Source organism: Somniosus microcephalus, unplaced genomic scaffold, assembly GCF_052327205.1.
Source record: "Somniosus microcephalus isolate GS21.2 unplaced genomic scaffold, FLI_Smic_1.0 unresolved_chr2, whole genome shotgun sequence".
In the NCBI taxonomy this organism is placed as follows: Eukaryota; Metazoa; Chordata; class Chondrichthyes; order Squaliformes; family Somniosidae; genus Somniosus; species Somniosus microcephalus.
Window position 1 is genome coordinate 67,577,591 of NW_028225180.1, and position 20,268 is coordinate 67,597,858.

Below are 20,268 nucleotides of genomic sequence, written 5' to 3' on the forward strand. Positions count from 1 at the left end.
TTTTTGGAGTGTTTTTTTGAGTTTTTTTGGGAGTGTTTTTCTTGTAGGTGTTTTTTTGTAGCTTTTTTTTGTAGTTTTTTTTTGGAGTTTTTTTTGGAGTTTATTTTTGGAGTGTTTTTTTGGAGTTTTTTTTTGCAGTTATTTTTGGGGTGTTCTTTTTTGGAGTGTTTTTTTTTGGAGTGCGTTTTCGGAGTTTTTTTTGGAGTGTTTTTTTTTTTTTTTGGAGGAGTGTTTTTTTTGGAGGAGTGTTTCTTTTGTAGTGTTATTTTTGGAGTTTCTTTTTGTAGTTTTTTTTGGAGTTTTTTTTTGTAGCGTTTTTTGTGGTGTGTTTTTTGGAGTGCTTTTTTGAAGTGTTGTTTGGAGTTTTTTTGGGGGGGTTTTGGGAGTCTTTTTATGGGAGTGTTTTTTTTGGAGGTGTGTTTTTTCTGGAGTGTTTTTTTGGAGTTTTTTTGGGGGGGATTTTGGAGTTTTTTTTGGTGTTATTTTTTGGAGTTTTTTTTTGGAGTTTTTTTTGTGTTTTTTTTGGAGTAATTCTTTTGGAGTGATTTTTGGAGTATTTTATTGGAGTTTTATTTTTGGAGTTTTTTTTGGAGTGTTTTTTGTGGTTTTTTTTTGGAGTGCTTTTTTTGGAGTGCATTTATTGGAGTGTGTTTTTTTGGTGTGTGTGTTTTTTGGAGTGTGTTTATTGGAGTGTTTTTTGCAGAGTTTTTTGGAGCAGTGTTTTTTTTGGGAGGTGTGCTTTTTTTGTAGTGTTATTTTTGTAGTTTTTTTTTGTAGTTCTTTTATTGGTTTTTTTTTTGGAGTGTTCATTTTTTGCTTTTTTTTGGACTGTTTTTTTTAGGAGTATTTTTTTGGAGTTTTTTTTTGGAGTGTTTTTTTTGGAGTGTTTTTTTTGGAGTGTTTTTTTTGGAGTGTTTTTTTTGCAGTGCTTTTTGGAGATTTTTTTTGGAGTGCTTTTTTTTTGGAGTGCTTTTTTTGGAGTGTATTTATTGGAGTGTGTGTTTTTTGGTGTGTGTGTTTTTTGGAGTGTGTTTATTGGAGTGTTTTTTGCAGTCTTTTTTGGAGGAGTGTTTTTTTTTATAGGTGTGCTTTTTTTGTAGTGTTATTTTTGCAGTTTTTTTTTGTAGTTCTTTTATTGGTGTTTTTTTTTGCAGTGTTCTTTTTTTGCTTTTTTTTGGAGTGTTTTTTTTTGGAGGATTTTTTTTGGAGTTTTTTTTTGGAGTTTTTTTTTGGAGTGTTTTTTTTGGAGCTTTTATTTTGGAGTTCCTTTTTTGGATTTTTTTTTGGAGATTTTTTTGGAGTGTGTGTTTTTTGCAGTGTGTGTTTTTTGGAGTGTTTTTTGGGGTGTGTTTTTTGCAGTGTTTATTGGAGTGTTTTTTGGAGTGATTTTTGGAGTTTTTTTGGAGTGTTTTTGGAGTCTTTTTTTGAGTTTTTTTTGGGAGTGTTTTTCTTGTAGGTGTTTTTTTTGGAGTTTTTTTTTGCAGTTTATTTTTGGAGTGTTTTTCTTGTAGGTATTTTTTTTGTAGCTTTTTTTTGGAGTTTATTTTTGGAGTGTTTTTTTTGGTGTGCTTTTTTTGGAGTTTTTTTTGGAGTTTTTTTTTGGAGTTATTTTTGGGGTGTTCTTTTTTGGAGTGTTTTTTTTTGGAGTGCGTTTTTGGAGGTTTTTTTGGAGTGTTTTTTTTGGTTTTTTTTTGGAGGAGTGCTTCTTTTGTAGTGTTATTTTTGGAGTTTCTTTTTGTAGTTTTTTTTGGAGTATTTTTTTTGTAGTGTTTTTTGTGGTGTGTTTTTTGGAGTGTTTTTTGAAGTGTTATTTGGAGTGTTTTTTGGAGTGTTTTTTTGGGTGGGGTTTTGGGAGTCTTTTTATGGGAGTGTTTTTTTTGGAGGAGTGTTTTTTTTGGAGTTTTTTTTGGAGTGTTTTTTTGGAGTTTTCTTTGAGTTCTTTTTGGAGTTTTTTTTGGTGTGCTATTTTTTGGAGTTTTTTTTGGAGTTTTTTCTGTGTTTTTTTGGAGTAATTCTTTTGGAGTGTTCTTTGGAGTATTTTATTGGAGTTTTATTTTTGGAGTTTTTTTTTGGTGTGTTTTTTTTGGAGTTTTTTTTTGGAGTTTTTTTTGGAGTTATTTTTGGGGTGTTCTTTTTTGGAGTATTTTTTGTAGTGTTTTTTGTGGTGTGTTTTTTGGAGTGTTTTTTGAAGTGTTGTTTGGAGTGTTTTTTGGAGTGTTTTTTTGGGGGGGTTTTGGGAGTCTTTTTATGGGAGTGTTTTTCTTGGAGGAGTGTTTTTTTTGTAGTTTTTTTTGTAGTGTTTTTTTGTAGTGTTTTTTGGAGGTTTTTTGGAGTGTTTTTTGGAGTGTTTTTTGGGGTGTGTTTTTTGGAGTGTTTTTTTGAGTTTTTTTGGGTGGGTTTTTTGGGAGTGTTTTTCTTGTAGGTGTTTTTTTGTAGCTTTTTTTTGTAGTTTTTTTTTGTAGTTTTTTTTGGAGTTTATTTTTGGAGTGTTTTTTTTGGAGTGCATTTATTGGAGTGTGTTTTTTTTGGTGTGTGTGTTTTTTGGAGTGTGTTTATTGGAGTGTTTTTTGCAGAGTTTTTTGGAGCAGTGTTTTTTTTTGGAGGTGTGCTTTTTTTGTAGTGTTATTTTTGTAGTTTTTTTTTGTAGTTCTTTTATTGGTTTTTTTTTTGGAGTGTTCATTTTTTGCTTTTTTTTGGAGTGTTTTTTTTAGGAGTATTTTTTTGGAGTTTTTTTTTGGAGTGTTTTTTTTGGAGTGTTTTTTTTGCAGTGCTTTTTGGAGATTTTTTTTGGAGTGCTTTTTTTTTTGGAGTGCTTTTTTTGGAGTGTATTTATTGGAGTGTGTGTTTTTTGGTGTGTGTGTTTTTTGGAGTGTGTTTATTGGAGTGTTTTTTGCAGTCTTTTTTGGAGGAGTGTTTTTTTTTGGAGGTGTGCTTTTTTTGTAGTGTTATTTTTGCAGTTTTTTTTTGTAGTTCTTTTATTGGTGTTTTTTTTTGGAGTGTTCTTTTTTTGCTTTTTTTTGGAGTGTTTTTTTTTGGAGGATTTTTTTTGGAGTTTTTTTTTGGAGTGTTTTTTTTGGAGTGTTTTTTTTGGAGCTTTTATTTTGGAGTTCCTTTTTTGGATTTTTTTTTTTGGAGATTTTTTTGGAGTGTGTGTTTTTTGCAGTGTGTGTTTTTTGGAGTGTTTTTTGGGGTGTGTTATTTGGAATGTTTTTTGCAGTGTTTATTGGAGTGTTTTTTGTAGTGATTTTTGGAGTTTTTTTGGAGTGTTTTTGGAGTCTTTTTTTGAGTTTTTTTTGGGAGTTTTTTTTGGGAGTGTTTTTCTTGTAGGTGTTTTTTTTGGAGTTTTTTTTTGCAGTTTATTTTTGGAGTGTTTTTCTTGTAGGTGTTTTTTTTGTAGCTTTTTTTTGTAGTTTTTTTTTGGAGTTTTTTTTTGGAGTTTATTTTTGGAGTGTTTTTTTTGGTGTGCTTTTTTTGGAGTTTTTTTTGGAGTTTTTTTTTGGAGTTTTTTTTGGAGTTATTTTTGGGGTGTTCTTTTTTGGAGTGTTTTTTTTTGGAGTGAGTTTTTGGAGGTTTTTTTGGAGTGTTTTTTTTGTTTTTTTTTGGAGGAGTGTTTTTTTTGGAGGAGTGCTTCTTTTGTAGTGTTATTTTTGGAGTTTCATTTTGTAGTTTTTTTTGGAGTTTTTTTTTGTAGTGTTTTTTGTGGTGTGTTTTTTGGAGTGTTTTTTGAAGTGTTTTTTGGAGTGTTTTTTTGGGGGGGTTTTGGGAGTCTTTTTATGGGAGTGTTTTTTTTGGAGGAGTGTTTTTTTTGGAGTTTTTTTTGGAGTGTTTTTTTGGAGTTTTCTTTGAGTTCTTTTTGGAGTTTTTTTTGGTGTGCTATTTTTTGGAGTTTTTTTTGGAGTTTTTTCTGTGTTTTTTTGGAGTAATTCTTTTGGAGTGTTCTTTGGAGTATTTTATTGGAGTTTTATTTTTGGAGTTTTTTTTTGGTGTGTTTTTTTTGGAGTTTTTTTTTGAAGTTTTTTTTGGAGTTATTTTTGGGGTGTTCTTTTTTGGAGTATTTTTTGTAGTGTTTTTTGTGGTGTGTTTTTTGGAGTGTTTTTTGAAGTGTTGTTTGGAGTGTTTTTTGGAGTGTTTTTTTGGGGGGGTTTTGGGAGTCTTTTTATGGGAGTGTTTTTTTTGGAGGAGTGTTCTTTTTGTAGTTTTTTTTGTAGTGTTTTTTTGTAGTGTTTTTTGGGGGTTTTTTGGAGTGTTTTTTGGAGTGTTTTTTGGGGTGTGTTTTTTGGAGTGTTTTTTTGAGTTTTTTTGGGAGTTTTTTTTGGGAGTGTTTTTCTTGTAGGTGTTTTTTTGTAGCTTTTTTTTGTAGTTTTTTTTTGGAGTTTTTTTTGGAGTTTATTTTTGGAGTGTTTTTTTTGGAGTTTTTTTTTGGAGTTATTTTTGGGGTGTTCTTTTTTGGAGTGTTTTTTTTTGGAGTGCGTTTTCGGAGTTTTTTTTGGAGTGTTTTTTTTTTTTGGAGGAGTGTTTTTTTTGGAGGAGTGTTTCTTTTGTAGTGTTATTTTTGGAGTTTCTTTTTGGAGTGTTCTTTTTTTGCTTTTTTTTGGAGTATTTTTTTTAGGAGTATTTTTTTGGAGTTTTTTTTTGGAATATTTTTTTTGGAGTGTTTTTTTTGCAGTGCTTTTTGGAGATTTTTTTTGGAGTGCTTTTTTTTTTTTTGGAGTGCTTTTTTTGGAGTGTATTTATTGGAGTGTGTGTTTTTTGGTGTGTGTGTTTTTTGGAGTGTGTTTATTGGAGTGTTTTTTGCAGTCTTTTTTGGAGGAGTGTTTTTTTTTGGAGGTGTGCTTTTTTTGTAGTGTTATTTTTGCAGTTTTTTTTGTAGTTCTTTTATTGGTGTTTTTTTTTGGAGTGTTCTTTTTTTGCTTTTTTTTGGAGTGTTTTTTTTGGAGGATTTTTTTTGGAGTTTTTTTTTGGAGTGTTTTTTTTGGAGTTTTTATTTTGGAGTTCCTTTTTTGAATTTTTTTTTGGAGATTTTTTTGGAGTGTGTTTTTTGCAGTGTGTGTTTTTTGGAGTGTTTTTTGGGGTGTGTTATTTGGAGTGTTTTTTGCAGTGTGTTTTGTGGAGTGTTTTTTGGAGTGTGTTTTTTGGAGTGTTTTTTGCAGTGTTTATTGGAGTGTTTTTTGGAGTCATTTTTGGAGTTTTTTTGGAGTGTTTTTTGGAGTTTTTTTTGAGTTTTTTGGGGGGGTTTTTTGGGAGTGTTTTTTTGTAGTTTTTTTTGGCAGTTTTTTTTTTAAACTTTTTTTTTGGAGTTTTTTTTTGGAGTGTTTTTTTTGGAGTTTTCTTTTGGAGTTTTTTTTGGAGTTATTTTTGGAGTGTTTTTTTTAGTGTTTTTTTTTGTAGTGCTTTTTGGAATTTTTTTTTGGAGGAGTGTTTTTTTTGGAGGTGTCCTTTTTTTGTAGTGATATTTTTGTAGTTTTTTTATTGGTGTTTTTTTTTGGAGTGTTCTTTTTTTGCTTTTTTTTGGAGTGTTTTTTTTAGGAATATCTTTTTTGGAGTTTTTTTTGGTGTTTTTTTTGGAGTAATTCTTTTGGAGTGTTTTTTTGGAGTTTTTTTTGGAGTTTATTTTTGGATTGTTTTCTTTTGCAGTGAGTGTTTTTTGGAGTGTGTGTTTTTTGGAGTGTGTGTTTTGGATTGTTTTTTGCAGTGTTTTTTGGAGTTTTTTTTTGGAGTTTTTTTTTGGACTTTTTTCCTGCAGTGTTTTTTTTGGAGGAGTTTTTTTTTGGAGGAGTGTTATTTTTGTAGTGTTATTTTTGTGGGGTTTTTTTGTATTTTTTTTTGAGTTTTTTATGGAGTGTTTTTTGTGGTGTGTTTTTTTTGGAGTGTTTTTCTTGAAGTTTTTTTTTGGAGTGTCTTTTTTGGAGCGTTTCTTTTGGGACTGTTTTGGAGAGTTTGAGAGTGTGTTGTGCAGTGTTCTGCACCGTTTTGGAGTGCTTTGAATTTTTGGAGCGTTTTTTTTGGAGTATTTCGGAGTGTTTTGGACTGTTTTGTAGAGTTTCAGAGTGCTTGTAGTGTTTTGGACTGTTTTGTAGAGTTTCAGAGTGCTTGGTCTTGTTTTGGAGTGTTTGGGAGTGTTTTGGAGTGTTTTGTAATGTTTTGGAGTGCTGTGGTGTTTTGGTGTCTTCTGGACTGTTTTGGAGTGTTCTGGTGTGTTTTTGAGTTATGTCGTGTTTTGGAGTGGTTTGCAGTGTTTCTAAGTGTATGTTTTGAAGCGAGTATTTTGGTTTGTTTCGGAGTGTATTCGAGTGTTTTGTAGTGTAGTGGACTGTTTTGGAGGTTTTGGGAGTGTGCTGGCGTGTTGTGGAGTGTTTTGTAGTGAATTAGAGTGTTTTGGATTGAGTGTTTAGAAGCGAGTGTTTTGGAGTGTTTTGAACTGTTTTGGACGGTTTTGTAGAGTTTCGGAAAGCGTGGTACTGTTTTGGAGTGTTTGGGAGTGTTTTGGTGTTGTGCAGTGCTTCGCACTGTTTTCCAGTGTTTTGAATTTTTAGGACCGAGTGTTTTTTAGTATTTCAGATTGTTTTGGACTGCTTTTGAGTTTTTGGGGGTGTTTGGGAGTATTTGGGAGTGTATTGGACAGTATTGGAGTTTTTCTGGAGTGTTTTGATGTGTTATGGACCCCTTTGGAGTGTTTGGGAGTGAATGTTTAGAAGCGAGTGTTCTGCAGTTTTTGGAGGGTTTTGGAGTGGATTGGAGTGTTTGGGAGTGACTGTTTTGGATCGAGTGTTTAGGAGTGTTTTAGAGGGTTTCGGAGTGTATGGGACTCTTTTGGAGTGTTTGAGATTGTTTTGGACTCTTTTAGTGTGTTTTGGATCGTTTTGGTGTGCTGTTGAGTTATGGAATGTAATAGAGTAAGTGCTTAGTAGCCAGTGTTTTGGTTTGTTTTGGTGTGTTATGGAGTGTTTTGAAGTGTTTCGTAGTGTATGAGACTGTCTTGGAGAGTTTGGGAGTGTGTTGGTGTGTTGTGCAGTGTTTTGCACTGTTTTAGAGCGCTTTGAATTTTTGGAGCGACTGTTTTGGAGTATTTCGGAGTGTTTTGGACTGTTTTGTAGTTTTTCGGAGTGCTTGCAGTGTTTTGGACTGTTTTGTCGAGTTTCGGAGTGCTTGGTACTGTTTTGGAGTGCTGTGGAGTGTTCTGGTGTGTTTTTGAGTTATGTCGTGTTCTGGAGTGTTTTGGAGTAGTTTGGAGTGTTTGGGAGTGACTGTTTTGAAGCGAGTCTTATGGTGTGTTTTAGAGGGTTTCGGAGTGTATTCGAGTGTTTTGGAGCGTATGGGACTGTTTTGGAGGGTTTGGGAGTGTGTTGGAGTGTTTTGGCATGTTTTGGTGTGTTTTTCAGTTATGGAGTGTTTTGGAGTGGTTTGGAGTGGTTTGGAGTGTTTGGGAGAGCCTGTTTAGAAGCGAGTGTTTTGGAGGGTTCTGGAGGGTTTGGGCGTGTTTTGGAGTCTTTAAGTGTGTTTTGCATCGTTTTGGAGTGTTTTGGTGTGATTTGAGTTGTGGAGTGTTTCGGAGTGTTTTGGACTGTTTTCAAATATTTTGGCGTGAACGCTTAGAAGCGATTGTTTTGGAATTTTTTTGGAGTGGTTTTTGGGGTGTTGTTTGGAGTGATTTTTGGAGTGTTTTGGAGTATTTCGCAGTGCTTTGGACTGTGTTGTAGTTTTTCGGAGTGCTTGTAGTGTTTTGGACTGTTTTGTCGAGTTTCGGAGTGCTTGGTACTGATTTGGAGTGTTGTGGAGTGTTCTGGTGTGTTTTTGAGTTATGTCGTGTTTTGGAGTGTTTGGGAGTAGTTTGGAGTGTTTGGTAGTGACTGTTTTGAAGCGAGTCTTATGGTGTGTTTTAGAGGGTTTCGGAGTGTATTCGAGTGTTTTGGAGCGTATGGGACTGTTTTGGAGGGTTTGGGAGTGTGTTGGAGTGTTTTGGCATGTTTTGGTGTGTTTTTCAGTTATGGAGTGTTTTGGAGTGGTTTGGAGTGGTTTGGAGTGTTTGGGAGAGCCTGTTTAGAAGCGAGTGTTTTGGAGGGTTCTGGAGGGTTTGGGCGTGTTTTGGAGTCTTTAAGTGTGTTTTGCATCGTTTTGGAGTGTTTTGGTGTGATTTGAGTTGTGGAGTGTTTCGGAGTGTTTTGGACTGTTTTCAAATATTTTGGCGTGAACGCTTAGAAGCGATTGTTTTGGAATTTTTTTGGAGTGGTTTTTGGGGTGTTGTTTGGAGTGATTTTTGGAGTGTTTTGGAGTATTTCGCAGTGCTTTGGACTGTGTTGTAGTTTTTCGGAGTGCTTGTAGTGTTTTGGACTGTTTTGTCGAGTTTCGGAGTGCTTGGTACTGATTTGGAGTGTTGTGGAGTGTTCTGGTGTGTTTTTGAGTTATGTCGTGTTTTGGAGTGTTTTGGAGTAGATTGGAGTGTTTGGGAGTGACTGTTTTGAAGCGAGTCTTATGGTGTGTTTTAGAGGGTTTCGGAGTGTATTCGAGTGTTTTGGAGTGTTTTTGGAGCGAGTGTTTTCGAGGGTTTGGGAGTGTGTTGGAGTGTTTTGGAATGTTTTGAGTAATTGCATAGAAGCGAGTGTTTTGGAGTGTCATGGAGAGGTTTGGAGTCTTTTGGTGTGGTTTTGCAGTGTATGGGACTGTACTGGGGGTTTGGGAGTGTGTTGGAGTGTTTATGTGTGTTTTGAGTGAGTGCTTAGAAGCGAATGTTTTGGAGTATTATGGAGTGTTTTCGACTGTTTTGTAGAGTTTCAAACTGCTTGTGACTGTTTTCGGGTGTTTGGGAGTGTTTTTGAGTTTTTGGGATTGTTTTGGATTGTTTTGGAATGTCGTCGTGTTTTCGTCAGTTTTGGAGTGTTTTGGAGTGTTGTGGCATGTTTTGGTGTGTTTTTCAGTTATGGAGTGTTTTGGAGTGGTTTGGACTGCTTTGGAGTGTTTGGGAGAGCCTCTGTAGAAGGGAGTGTTTTGGAGGGTTCTGGAGAGTTTGGGCGTGTTTTGGAGTCTTTAAGTGTGTTTTGCATCGTTTTGGAGTGTTTTGGTGTGATTTGAGTTACGGTGTGTTTCGGAGTGTTTTGGACTGTTTTCAAATGTTTTGGCGTGACTGCTTAGAAGCGATTGTTTTGGAATTTTTTTGGAGTGTTTTTTGGAGTTTATTTTGTGATTTTTGGAGTTTTTTGGAGTTTGTATTTTTTGAGTGTTGTGGTGTTTCGGTGTGTTTTGGACTGTTTTGGATTGTTGTTGGGTATTCTGGTGTGTTTTTGAGTTATGTTGTGTTTTGAAGTGTTTAGGACTGGATTGGAGTGTTGAGAGTGACTGTTTTGAAGCGAGTGTTTTGGAGTGTTTTAGAGGGTTTCGGCGTGTATGGGACTCTTTTGGAGCATTTGAGAGTGTTTTGGACTCTTTTGGCGTGTATTGGATCGTTTTGGTGTGCTGTTGAGTTATGGAGTGTCTTAGAGTGAGTGTTTAGTAGCCAGTGTTTTGGTGTGTTATGGAGTGTTTTGAAGTGTTTCGTAATGTATGGGACTGTTTTGGAGAGTTTGGGTGTGTGTTGGTGTGTTGTGCAGTGTTTTCCACCGTTTTGGAGTGCTTTGAATTTTTGGAGCGAGTGTTTTGGAGTATTTCGGAGAGTTTTGGACTGTTTTGTAGTTTTTCGGAGTGCTTGTAGTGTTTTGGACTCTTTTGTCGAGTTTCTGAGTGCTTGGTATTGTTTTGGAGTGTTGTGGAGTGTTCTGGTGTGTTTTTGAGTTATGTCGTGTTTTGGAGTGTTTGGTAGTAGTTTGGAGTGTTTGGGAGTGACTGTTTTGAAGCGAGTCTTATGGTGTGTTTTAGAGGGTTTCGGAGTGTTTTGAAGTGATTCGTAATGTATGGGACTGTTTTGGAGAGTTTGAGAGTGTGTTGTGCAGTGTTTTGCACCATTTTGGAGTGCTTTGAATTTTTGGAGCGTGTGCTTTGGAGTATTTCGGAGTGTTTTGGAGTGTTTTGTAGAGTTTCGGAGTGCTTGTAGTGCTTTGGACTGTTTTGTAGAGCTTCAGAGTTCTTGGTCTTGTTTTGGAGTGTTTGGGAGTGTTTTGGAGTGTTTTGTAATGTTTTGGAGTGCTGTGGTGTTTTGGTGTCTTCTGGACTGTTTTGGAGTGTTCTGGTGTGTTTTTGAGTTATGTCGTGTTCTGGAGTTGTTTGCAGTGTTTCTAAGTGAATGTTTTGAAGCGAGTTATTTGGTGCATTTCAGAGGGTTTCGGAGTGTATTCGAGTGTTTTGTAGTGTAATGGACTGTTTTGGAGGTTTTGGGAGTGTGCTGGCGTGTTGTGGAGTGTTTTGTAGTGAATTAGAGTGTTTTGGATTGGGTGTTTAGAAGCGAGTGTTTTGGAGTGTTTTGGACTGTTTTGGACGGTTTTGTAGAGTTTCGGAATGCGTGGTACTGTTTTGGAGTGTTTGGGAGTGTTTTGGTGTTATGCAGTGCTTTGCACTGCTTTCCAGTGTTTTGAATTTTTAGGACCGAATGTTTTTTAGTATTTCAGATTGTTTTGGACTGTTTTTGAGTCTTTGGGAGTGTTTGGGAGTATTTGGGAGTGAATTGGACTGTATTGGAGTTTTTCTGGAGTGTTTTGATGTGTTATGGACTCTTTTGGAGTGTTTGGGAGTGAATGTTTAGAAGCGAGTATTCTGGAGTTTTTGGAGGGTTTTGGAGTGTATCGGTCTGTTCTGGGGGTTTGGGAGTGTGTTGGATTGTTTATGTGTGTTTTCAGTGAGTGCTTAGAAGCGAATGTCTTGGAGTATTATGGAGTGTTTTCGACTGTTTTGTAGAGTTTCAAACTGCTTGTGACTGTTTTCGAGTGTTTGGGAGTGTTTTGGAGTTTTTTGGATTGTTTTGGATTGTTTTGGAATGTGCGTGGTGTTTTCGTCTGTTTTGGAGTGTTTTGAAGTGTTGTGGCATGTTTTGGTGTGTTTTTCAGTTATGGAGTGTTTTGGAGTGTTTTGGAGTGGTTTGGAGTGTTTGGGAGAGCCTGTTTAGAAGCGAGTGTTTTGGAGGGTTCTGGAGGGTTTGGGCGTGTTTTGGAGTCTTTAAGTGTGTTTTGCATCGTTTTGGAGTGTTTCGGTGTGATTTGAGTTATGGAGTGTTTCGGAGTGTTTTGGACTGTTTTCAAATGTTTTGGCGTGACTGCTTAGAAGCGATTGTTTTGGAATGTTTTTTGGAGTGTTTTTTGGAGTTTTTTTTGGAGTGATTTCTGGAGTTTTTTGGAGTGTTTTGTATTTTTTGAGTGTTGTGGTGTTTTGGTGTGTTTTGGACTGTTTTGGAGTGTTGTGGAGTATTCTGGTGTGTTTTTGAGTTATGTTGTGTTTTGAAGTGTTTAGGAGTGGATTGGAGTGTTTGAGAGTGACTGTTTTGAAGCGAGTGTTTTGGAGTGCTTTAGAGGGTTTCGGCGTGTCTGGGACTCTTTTGGAGCGTTTGAGAGTGTTTTGGACTCTTTTGGCGTGTTTTGGATCGTTTTGGTGTGCTGTTGAGTTATGGAGTGTTTTAGAATGAGTGTTTAGTAGCCAGTGTTTTGGTGTGTTATGGAGTGTTTTGAAGTGTTTCGTAATGTATGGGACTGTTTTGGAGAGTTTGGGAGTGTGTTGTGCAGTGTTTTACACCGTTTTGGAGTGCTTTGAATTTTTGGAGCGAGTATTTTGGAGTATTTCGGAGTGTTTTGGACTGTTTTGTCGAGTTTCGGAGTGCTTGGTACTGATTTGGAGTGTTGTGGAGTGTTCTGGTGTGTTTTTGAGTTATGTCGTGTTTTGGAGTGTTTTGGAGTAGTTTGGAGTGTTTGGTAGTGACTGTTTTGAAGCGAGTCTTATGGTGTGTTTTAGAGGGTTTCGGAGTGTTTTGAAGTGTTTCGTAATGTGTGGGACTGTTTTGGGGAGTTTGAGAGTGTGTTTGTGCAGTGTTTTGCACCGTTTTGGAGTGCTTTGAATTTTTGGAGCGTGTGTTTTGGAGTATTTCGGAGTGATTTGGACTGTTTTGTAGAGTTTCGGAGTGCTTGTAGTGTTTTGGACTGTTTTGTAGAGTTTCAGAGTGCTTGGTCTTGTTTTGGAGTGTTTGGGAGCGTTTTGGAGTGTTTTGTAATGTTTTGGAGTGCTGTGGTGTTTTGGTGTCTTCTGGACTGTTTTGGAGTGTTCTGGTGTGTTTCTGAGTTATGTCGTGTTTCGGAGTGGTTTGCAGTGTTTCTAAGTGAATGTTTTGAAGCGAGTATTTTGATGTGTTTTAGAGAGTTTCGGAGTGTATTCGAGTGTTTTGTAGTGAATTAGAGTGTTTTGGATTGAGTGTTTAGAAGCGAGTGTTTTGGAGTGTTTTGGACTGTTTTGGACGGTTTTGTAGAGTTTCGGAATGCGTGGTACTGTTTTGGAGTGTTTGGGAGTGTTTTGGCGTTGTGCAGTGCTTTGCACTGTTTTCCAGTGTTTTGAATTTTTAGGACCGTGTGTTTTTTAGTATTTCAGATTGTTTTTGACTGGTTTTGAGTGCTTGGGGGTGTTTGGGAGTATTTGGGAGTGTATTTGACTGTATTGGAGTTTTTCTGGAGTGTTTTGATGTGTTATGGACTCTTTTGGAGTGTTTGGGAGTGAATGTTTAGAAGCGAGTGTTCTGCAGTTTTTGGAGGGTTTTGGAGTGTATCGGTCTGTTCTGGAGGGTTTGGGAGTGTGCTGGAGTGTTTTGGAGTGGATTGGAGTGTTTGGGAGTGACTGTTTTGGATCGAGCGTTTAGGAGTGTTTTAGAGGGTTTCGGAGTGTATGGGACTCTTTTGGAGTGTTTGAGATTGTTTTGGACTCTGTTAGTGTGTTTTGGACCGTTTTGGTGTGCTGTTGAGTTATGGAATGTAATAGAGTAAGTGCTTAGTAGCCAGTGTTTTGGTGTGTTTTGGTGTGTTATGGAGTGTTTTGAAGTGTTTCGTAGTGTATGAGACTGTTTTGGAGAGTTTGGGAGTGTGTTGGTGTGTTGTGCAGTGTTTTGCACTGTTTTAGAGTGCTTTGAATTTTTGGAGTGAGTGTTTTGGAGTATTTCGGAGTGTTTTGGACTGTTTTGTAGTTTTTCGGAGTGCTTGGTACTGTTTTGGAGTGCTGTGGAGTGTTCTGGTGTGTTTTTGAGTTATGTCGTGTTTTGGAGTGTTTTGGAGTAGTTTGGAGTGTTTGGGAGTGACAGTTTTGAAGCGAGTCTTATGGTGTGTTTTAGAGGGTTTCGGGGTGTATTCGAGTGTTTTGGAGTGTATGGGACTGTTTTGGAGGATTTGGGAGTGTGTTGGAGTGTTTTGGAATGTTTTGAGTAATTGCGTAGAAGCGAGTGTTTTGGAGTGTCATGGAGAGGTTTGGAGTCTTTTGGTGTGGTTTTGCAGTGTATGGGACTGTTCTGGGGGGTTTGGGAGTGTGTTGGAGTGTTTATGTGTGTTTTGAGTGAGTGCTTAGAAGCGAATGTTTTGGAGCATTATGGAGTGTTATGGACTGTTTTGTAGAGTTTCAAACTGCTTGTGACTGTTTTCGAGTGTTTGGGAGTGTTTTGGAGTTTTTTGGATTGTTTTGGATTGTTTTGGAATGTCGTGGCGTTTTCGTCTGTTTTGGAGTGTTTTGGAGTGTTTTGGCATGTTTTGGTGTGTTTTTCAGTTATGGAGTGTTTTGGAGTGGTTTGGAGTGGTTTGGAGTGTTTGGGAAAGCCTGTTTAGAAGCGAGTGTTTTGGAGGGTTCTGGAGGGTTTGGGCGTGTTTTGGAGTCTTTAGGTGTGTTTTGCATCGTTTTGGAGTGTTTTGGTGTGATTTGAGTTATGGAGTGTTTCGGAGTGTTTTGGACTGTTTTCATATATTTTGGCGTGACCGCTTAGAAGCGATTGTTTTGGAATGTTTTTTGGAGTGGTTTTTGGGGTGTTGTTTGGAGTGATTTTTGGAGTGTTTTGGAGTATTCGGAGTGTTTTGGACTGTGTTGTAGTTTTTCAGAGTGCTTGTAGTGTTTTGGACGGTTTTGTCGAGTTTCGGAGTGCTTGGTACTGATTTGGAGTGTTGTGGAGTGTTCTGATGTGTTTTTGAGTTATGTCGTGTTTTGGAGTGTTTTGGAGTAGATTGGAGTGTTTGGGAGTGACTGTTTTGAAGCGAGTCTTATGGTGTGTTTTAGAGGGTTTCGGAGTGTATTCGAGTGTTTTGGAGTGTTTTTGGAGCGAGTGTTTTCGAGGGGTTGGGAGTGTATTGGAGTGTTTTGGAATGTTTTGAGTAATTGCAAAGAAGCGAGTGTTTTGGAGTGTCATGGAGAGGTTTGGAGTCTTTTGGTGTGGTTTTGCAGTGTATGGGACTGTACTGGGGGTTTGGGAGTGTGTTGGAATGTTTATGTGTGTTTTGAGTGAGTGCTTAGAAGCGAATGTTTTGGAGTATTATGGAGTGTTTTGTAGTGAATTAGAGTGTTTTGGATTGAGTGTTTAGAAGCGAGTGTTTTGGACTGTTTTGGACGGTTTTGTAGAGTTTCGGAATGCGTGGTACTGTTTTGGAGTGTTTGGGAGTGTTTTGGTGTTGTGCAGTTCTTTGCACTGTTTTCCAGTGTTTTGAATTTTTAGGACCGAGTGTTTTTTAGTATTTCAGATTGTTTTGGACTGTTTTTGAGTGTTTGGGGGTTTTTGGGAGTATTTGGGAGTGTATTGGACTGTATTGAAGTTTTTCTGGAGTGTTTTGATGTGTTATGGACTCTTTTGGAGTGTTTGGGAGTGAATGTTTAGAAGCGAGTGTTCTGCAGTTTTTGGAGGGTGTTGGAGTGTATCGGTCTGTTCTGGAGGGTTTGGGAGTGTGCTGGAGTGTTTTGGAGTGGATTGGAGTGTTTGGGAGTGACTGTTTTGGAGCGAGTGTTTAGGAGTGTTTTAGAGGGTTTCGGAGTGTATGGGACTCTTTTGGAGTGTTTGAGATTGTTTTGGACTCTTTTAGTGTGTTTTGGATCGTTTTGCTGTGCTGTTGAGTTATGGAATGTAATAGAGTAAGTGCTTAGTAGCCAGTGTTTTGATGTGTTTTGGTGTGTTATGGAGTGTTTTGAAGTGTTTCGTAGTGTATGAGACTGTTTTGGAGAGTTTGGGAGTGTGTTGGTGTGTTGTGCATTGTTTTGCACTGTTTGAGAGTGCTTTGAATTTTTGGAGCGAGTGTTTTGGAGTATTTCGGAGTGTTTTGGACTGTTTTGTAGTTTTTCGGAGTGCTTGCAGTGTTTTGGACTGTTTTGTCGAGTTTCGGAGTGCTTGGTACTGTTTTGGAGTGCTGTGGAGTGTTCTGGTCTGTTTTTGAGTTATGTCGTGTTTTGGAGTAATTTGGAGTGTTTGGGAGTGACTGTTTTGAAGCGAGTCTTATGGTGTGTTTTAGAGGGTTTCGGAGTGTATTCGAGTGTTTTGGAGTGTATGGGACTGTTTTGGAGGGTTTGGGAGTGTGTTGTGCAGTGTTTTGGAATGTTTTGAGTAATTGCGTAGAAGCGAGTGTTTTGGAGTGTCATGGAGAGGTTTGGAGTCTTTTCGTGTGGTTTTGCAGTGTATGGGACTGTTCTGGGGGGTTTGGGAGTGTGTTGGAGTGTTTATGTGTGTTTTGAGTGAGTGCTTAGAAGCGAATGTTTTGAAGTATTATGGAGTGTTTTCGACTGTTTTGTAGAGTTTCAAACTGCTTGTGACTGTTTTCGACTGTTTGGGAGTGTTTTGGAGTTATTTGGATTGTTTTGGATTGTTTTGGATGTCGTGCCGTTTTCGTCTGTTTTGGAGTGTTTTGGAGTGTTTTGGTGTGTTTTTCAGTTATGGAGTGTTTTGGAGTGGTTTGGAGTGGTTTGGAGTGTTTGGGAGAGCCTGTTTAGAAGCGAGTGTTTTGTAGGGTTCTGGAGGGTTTGGGCGTGTTTTGGAGTCTTTAAGTGTGTTTTGCATCGTTTTGGAGTGTTTCGGTGTGATTTGAGTTATGGAGTGTTTCGGAGTGTTTTGGACTGTTTTCAAATATTTTGGCGTGACCGCTTAGAAGCGATTGTTTTGGAATGTTTTTTGGAGTGGTTTTTGGGGTGTTGTTTGGAGTGATTTTTGGAGTGTTTTGGAGTATTTTGGAGTGTTTTGGACTGTGTTGTAGTTTTTCGGAGCGCTTGTAGTGTTTTGGACTGTTTTGTCGAGTTTCGGAGTGCTTGGTACTGATTTGGAGTGTTGTGGAGTGTTCTGGTGTGTTTTTGAGTTATGTCGTGTTTTGGAGTAGTTTGCAGTGTTTGGGAGTGACTGTTTTGAAGCGAGTCTTATGGTGTGTTTTAGAGGGTTTCGGAGTGTTTTGAAGTGATTCGTAATGTATGGGACTGTTTTGGAGAGATTGAGAGTGTGTTGTGCAGTGTTTTGCACCGTTTTGGAGTGCTTTGAATTTTTGGAGCATGTGTTTTGGAGTATTTCGGAGTGTTTTGGAGTGTTTTGTAGAGTTTCCGAGTGCTTGTAGTGCTTTGGACTGTTTTGTAGAGCTTCAGAGTTCTTGGTCTTGTTTTGGAGTGTTTGGGAGTGTTTTGGAGTGTTTTGTAATGTTTTGGAGTGCTGTGGTGTTTTGGTGTCTTCTGGACTGTTTTGGAGTGTTCTGGTGTGTTTTTGAGTTATGTCGTGTTTTGGAGTTGTTTGCTGTGTTTCTAAGTGAATGTTTTGAAGCGAGTTATTTGGTGCGTTTCAGAGGGTTTCGGAGTGTATTCGAGTGTGCTGGCGTGTTGTGGAGTGTTTTGTAGTGAATTAGAGTGTTTTGGATTGGGTGTTTAGAAGCGAGTGTTTTGGAGTGTTTTGGACTGTTTTGGACGATTTTGCAGAGTTTCGGAATGCGTGGTACTGTTTTGGAGTGTTTGGGAGTGTTTTGGTGTTGTGCAGTGCTTTGCCCTGCTTTCCAGTGTTTTGAATTTTTAGGACCGAATGTTTTTTAGTATTTCAGATTGTTTTGGACTGTTTTTGAGTGTTTGGGAGTATTTGGGAGTGTATTGGACAGTATTGGAGTTTTTCTGGAGTGTTTTGATGTGTTATGGACTCTTTTGGAGTGTTTGGGAGTGAATGTTTAGAAGCGAGTGTTCTGGAGTTTTTGGAGGGTTTTGGAGTGTATCGGTCTGTTCTGGGGGGTTTGGGAGTGTGTTGGAGTGTTTATGTGTGTTTTGAGTGAGTGCTTAGAAGCGAATGTTTTGGAGTATTATGGAGTGTTTTCGACTGTTTTGTAGAGTGTCAAACTGCTTGTGACTGTTTTCGGGTGTTTGGGAGTGTTTTGAAGTGTTTCGTAATGTGTGGGACTGTTTTGGAGAGTTTGAGAGTGTGTTGTGCAGTGTTTTGGAATGTTTTGAGTAATTGCGTAGAAGCCAGTGTTTTGGAGTGTCATGGAGAGGTTTGGAGTCTTTTGGTGTGGTTTTGCAGTGTTTTGGACTGTTTTGTAGTTTTTCGGAGTGCTTGCAGTGTTTTGGACTGTTTTGTCGAGTTTCGGAGTGCTTGGTGCTGTTTTGGAGTGCTGTGGAGTGTTCTGGTGTGTTTTTGAGTTATGTCGTGTTTTGGAGTGTTTTGGAGTAGTTTGGAGTGTTTGGAGTGACTGTATTGAAGCGAGTCTTATGGTGTGTTTTAGAGGGTTTCGGAGTGTATTCGAGTGTTTTGGAGTGTATGGGACTGTTTTGGAGGGTTTGGGAGTGTGTTGGAGTGTTTTGGAATGTTTTGAGTAATTGCGTAGAAGCCAGTGTTTTGGAGTGTCATGGAGAGGTTTGGAGTCTTTTGGTGTGGTTTTGCAGTGTATGGGACTGTTCTGGGGGGTTTGGGAGTGTGTTGGAGTGTTTATGTGTGTTTCGAGTGAGTGCTTAGAAGCGAATGTTTTGGGGTATTATGGAGTGTTTTCGACTGTTTTGTAGAGTTTCAAACTGCTTGTGACTGTTTTCGGGTGTTTGGGAGTGTTTTGAGTTTTTTGGATTGTTTTGGATTGTTTTGGAATGTCGTCGTGTTTTCGTCAGTTTTGGAGTGTTTTGGAGTGTTTTGGCATGTTTTGGTGTGTTTTTCAGTTATGGAGTGTTTTGGAGTGGTTTGCAGTGGTTTGGAGTGTTTGGGAGAGCCTGTTTAGAGGCGAGTGTTTTGGAGGGTTCTGGAGGGTTTGGGCGTGTTTTGGAGTCTTTAAGTGTGTTTTGCATCGTTTTGGAGTGTTTTGGTGTGATTTGAGTTATGCAGTGTTTCGGAGTGTTTTGGACTGTTTTCAAATGTTTTGGCGTGACTGCTTAGAAGCGATTGTTTTGGAATGTTTTTTAGAGTGTTTTTTGGAGTTTTTTTTGGAGTGATTTTTGGAGTTTTTTGGAGTTTGTATTTTTTGAGTGTTGTGGCGTTTTCGTGTGTTTTGGACTGTTTTGGAGTGTTGTTGGGTATTCTGGTGTGTTTTTGAGTTATGTTGTGTTTTGAAGTGTTTAGGACTGGATTGGAGTGTTGAGAGTGAATGTTTTGAAGCGAGTGTTTTGGAGTGTTTTAGAGGGTTTCGGCGTGTATGGGACTCTTTTGGAGCGTTTGAGAGTGTTTTGGACTCTTTTGGCGTGTATTGGATCGTTTTGGTGTGCTGTTGAGTTATGGAGTGTCTTAGAGTGAGTGTTTAGTAGCCAGTGTTTTGGTGTGTTATGGAGTGTTTTGAAGTGTTTCGTAATGTATGGGACTGTTTTTGTAGAGTTTGGGAGTGTGTTGGTGTGTTGTGCAGTGTTTTGCACCGTTTTGGAGTGCTTTGAATTTTTGGAGCGAGTGTTTTGGAGTATTTCGGAGAGTTTTGGACTGTTGTGTAGTTTTTCGGAGTGCTTGTAGTGTTTTGGACTGTTTTGTCGAGTTTCTGAGTGCTTGGTATTGTTTTGGAGTGTTGTGGAGTGTTCTGGTGTGTTTTTGAGTTATGTCGTGTTTTGGAGTGTTTGGGAGTAGTTTGGAGTGTTTGGGAGTGCCTGTTTTGAAGCGTGTCTTATGGTGTGTTTTAGAGGGTTTCGGAGTGTTTTGAAGTGATTCGTAATGTATGGGACTGTTTTGGAGAGTTTGAGAGTGTGTTGTGCAGTGTTTTGCACCGTTTTGGAGTGCTTTGAATTTTTGGAGCGTGTGTTTTGGAGTATTTCGGAGTGTTTTGGAGTGTTTTGTAGAGTTTCGCAGTGCTTGTAGTGCTTTGGACTGTTTTGGAGAGTTTCAGAGTGCTTGGTCTTGTTTTGGAGTGTTTGGGAGTGTTTTGGAGTGTTTTGTAATGTTTTGGAGTGCTGCGGTGTTTTGGTGTCTTCTGGACTGTTTTGGAGTGTTCTGGTGTGTTACTGAGTTATTTCGTGTTTCGGAGTGGTTTGCAGTGTTTCTAAGTGCATATTTTGAAGCGAGTATTTTGGTGTGTTTTAGAGGGTTTCGGAGTGTATTCGAGTGTTTTGTAGTGTAATGGACTGTTTTGGAGGTTTTGGGAGTGTGCTGGCGTGTTGTGGAGTGTTTTGTAGTGAATTCGAGTGTTTTAGATTGAGTGTTTAGAAGCGAGTGTTTTGGAGTGTTTTGGATTGTTTTGGACGGTTTTGTAGAGTTTCGGAATGCGTGGTACTGTTTTGGAGTGTTTGGGAGTGTTTCGGTGTTGTGCAGTACTTTGCACTGTATTCCAGTGTTTTGAATTTTTAGGACCGAGTGTTTTTAAGTATTTCAGATTGTTTTGGACTGTTTCTGAGTGTTTGGGAGTATTGGGAGTGTATTCGACTGTATTGGAGTTTTTCTGGAGTGTTTTGATGTGTTATGGACTCTTTTGGAGTGTTTGGGAGTGAACGTTTAGAAGCGAGTGTTCTGGAGTTTTTGGAGGATTTTGGAGTGTATCGGTCTGTTCTGGAGGGTTTGGGAGTCTGCTGGAGTGTTTTGCAGTTGATTGGAGTGTTTGGGAGTGACTTTTTGGATCGTGTGTTTTGGAGTCTTTTGGTGTGGTTTTGCAGTGTATGGGACTGTTCTGGGGGGTTTGGGAGTGTGTTGGAGTGTTTATGTGTGTTTTGAGTGAGTGCTTAGAAGCGAATGTTTTGGAGTAGTATGGAGTGTTTTCGACTGTTTTGTAGAGTTTCAAACTGCTTGTGACTGTTTTCGAGTGTTTGGGAGTGTTTGGGAGTTTTTTGGATTGTTTTGGATTGTTTTGGAATGTCGTGGTGTTTTCGTCTGTTTTGGGGTGTTTTGGAGTGTTGTGGCATGTTTTGGTGTGTTTTTCAGTTATGGAGTGTTTTGGAGTGGTTTGGAGTGGTTTGGAGTGTTTGGGAGAGCCTGTTTAGAAGCGAGTGTTTCGGAGTGTTTTGGACTGTTTT